A 3,090-nucleotide genomic window follows, 5' to 3' on the forward strand; every position below is an offset into this window, starting at 1 on the left:
GTGTGTGTGTGTGTGTGTGTGTGTGTGTGTGTGTGTGTGTGTGTGTGTGTGTGTGTGTGTGTGTGTGTACTTGGGCTTGATCAAAGCAGCACTGATCTTTATTCCAGCCTCACCAGGTAATTACCCTGACAGAGTCTCACACAGACCAAATAAACCTCCAACCCCTTTACTATTGACTCTGGGGACAGACAAATAAGAGAGATGCACATCTATAAATACACGTGTATATATAGTGTACATACTGTAGATAAATATATAGTATACTGCACATGCACATACAGTACAAACAAGAATAAATACACACGTGTACACTGGAATACTATCAAACAGGCTCTAATACATGCATACACATGTACATGCACACATAAAAACACCCACACACTCAAACCTGTCTCTTATACACATCTTTTTCTTTGTTTTTTTTTTTTTTTTTTTTCTTTTTTTTTTTTTTTTTAAACAGTATAACCCTCTGTTATTGTCCTGCTGAGTCTGCCTTGCTCTGTACATTACCCTGTCTCTTCCAGGCTAATTAGTGGCCAGATTGATAGTGTGCGTAACGTAATGTAGCAAGGGACCTATTCCATAAAGACTTTGTGAAAGTGAGCGACTGGGAGGCAAATTCCAAGAACCCCTGTGTTGTCATTTATCACTCAAACAGGCCCTTAAAGAGCCACTTGCAGAGCCTATCTGAGGTATGAGAGGATGGTTGCATACTTATCAAAATATGCACTTTTTCCCTTTTGTAAGCAGAAAAAAAAATGACTTGGCCTAGTTGTTTTCATCTCTGAGGCAAAAACAGTTTTCTCTTTCTGGTGGCAGTGAGGCAGCAGCAACAGAGCTGGTTTCCTCTTTCAGGGAAGTGTGGGGATTTTTAAGTCATTGTTCCAACTATGGTTTGTGGTGTAAAAACATTTACGGAAAGAAGAGGGGAGTGTGAGTGTGACACAAAAATCTTAGTACTCTTAGTACTTTTTTTCTCTCAGGATGCACACCCATGCAATGGAAAAAAAGGTTTGGCAGCCAAACAGTAACAAACAGCATTCTGCAGCTCTGCCTTTATGGTGCAAAGGTCACTCAGTCTGCAACAGATGTTAAAAGGCCAAATCACAAACCACTGTGAGCGTTGTGGTGGTGGTGGTGAATGAGCTCCTGTGTTCCTCCTCCATGTCTGCCGTCTGTCTCCGCAATCAGCTGAATGTGGATCAGCTCTCATGTGGACCAGCACTGACAGAAAAGATGGATGAAGCAGCAAAACATCTATCCAAACTGTGTGTTCAGACAGAACATGAAGTGAAGTTTAGAGTCTGCTCGATTGCATATAAGGTGAATGGAAAAACATGATTAGAAGCGAATTTGGCACAAATTAACACGAAAACTATACAAATAAAAAATAACAGTTTTTTTTCTTCTTCAGCAGGCCTTGTTCCCTCAGACCACATAGAGGTTGAAGACACCACTGAAGATAACAGGTGGGGAATCACAGACACAGGGGTTGCTGTGGTTTCATGTCTGCTGGTGACCTGTATATGGCTCAAGGTGTCTAAATGTAACCGGGGTAGTTTAGCCCCAGATTACTTTTATGTTACTGTCCCTTTAAATGGGGTTGCTAGGTTGTAGCTCTGCTCAGTGCGCAAAAAGTGCTCAGAGTGGCACTCTTTCTCTAAATAACACCTATTTTTGTTTTTCCCTGAAACGATGCAGTCCTGCTAAAGATAATGAGCTACCTGATGGATTTAGCCAAAGTTAAAGCTGTAAATTTATGCTTGATGCTGAGCACATCATGAGTTGATGAAGGAGCTGTGACTTCGTCTATGGATGCTTAGAACTGCTAACATTTGATATCCCGGTGAGTTAGCATTTGTAACTCATTGTCTGCTACGTTAGCATGCTAACTGCAATATGAAATGATGCGTGCAGATAAAAAGAGTAGATAAAAGCTCGGTACTTCTACTAAAACCAGTCGGGATTGTTATGAAGGAGATCAAACTTTGTCATGAGTGTGTGGTAATTGTGTTTTTTATGACTCCTGTCCAGGTAAATTGTGTGTTTGATGCTTAATTACCATGTGGAGTGGAGATAGGCATTGAGGCTAGCACAAGCTTTCATGCTGCTAAGCTATATGTAAGCTAGTTATGAAGTCTGCTAAAAGCACGTTTGAGTACAGTAAATAGGTCTGTTAGAGAAACAATTTCTCTCATGTGTTTATGTTGAGATAATGTACTTTGAGGTATACTGTGGATTGTGTTATGTTACATTTGTTTAAGTTGATGGAAAAAAAGGACATTTAAAACGTTATACAGCAGTGACTTTATATAAGCAGATCTCAATGGACATTTATAATAACTTTATGAGGACTTGTGCTTAATTTTCCTGCATGTTGTGTAGGCTGGTTTTGAAGAGATCTTCTGTTGGAAGCAGAGACATTGTCTGTCCACCATCTCGTCTGTTGTCATTCATCCGCATCTCAACCGCTGTCTAACCGTCCTCCCAGGAAGTCTCCATCTCCACCCAACCATCAGTCATCACCCTGGACCTTCCTGTGGTACATTCAGTGTAGACGAGGGTGGTAGGACATTTTGATCGCTCTCATTAATTTTCATTTTATTTTCATTTATTTCCTTATTCATTGAACTTGGTTAGAAGAGAAGCATTTAATGTGTACAAGGCTTTTGGTTTATACACTTAGTGTGATTGCAGAACAAGAATGTCATTATTTTTTATGCTTGTTGGAGGGTAACCTGGTTGCTGGTAATACATTTAATTTCCTTCCAATATATTTTTAGCTGAAAAAAGAACGTGTATTTGTGTGACTTTAAATTGACCAATTGAATATAATACACTTACCTTTACAAGATCCGCTCAGTTGTCGTGTGTGTTCATTGAGGTGGATGTTTCCTGTCTACCGTTATAGTTTAGACAAGTAACTTGGAGCCTATTTTATCGATTCTAGATTATTATTATTAGATTAGGTTGAACCCCTGTTCTGCATAGATAGTCCATACTATCCTTAAAGGACAGATAGAGAGGGTTACATAAAGGTGAGGTAGCCACAGTTGTACTGTAGGCATAAAGGGAGAACCAGTTTTGGAC

At 39.7% G+C, this 3,090-nt stretch overlaps 1 long non-coding RNA gene across 1 annotated transcript; it reads left to right on the top strand.

The window, feature by feature from the left end:
* Positions 1-1,128: 1,128 nt before the first annotated feature.
* LOC147819022 (uncharacterized) lies at positions 1,129-2,856 on the top strand. Its single transcript, XR_015437368.1, has 3 exons — positions 1,129-1,323; positions 1,415-1,469; positions 2,386-2,856. It is a non-coding gene; the product is annotated as an uncharacterized LOC147819022 (long non-coding RNA).
* The last annotated feature ends 234 nt before the right edge of the window (positions 2,857-3,090 follow it).

This window comes from Seriola lalandi, unplaced genomic scaffold (genome assembly GCF_002814215.2).
Source record: "Seriola lalandi dorsalis isolate HSWRI2012SDOR001 ecotype SW California unplaced genomic scaffold, Sedor1 jcf7180002054357, whole genome shotgun sequence".
Lineage (NCBI taxonomy): Eukaryota > Metazoa > Chordata > Actinopteri > Carangiformes > Carangidae > Seriola > Seriola lalandi.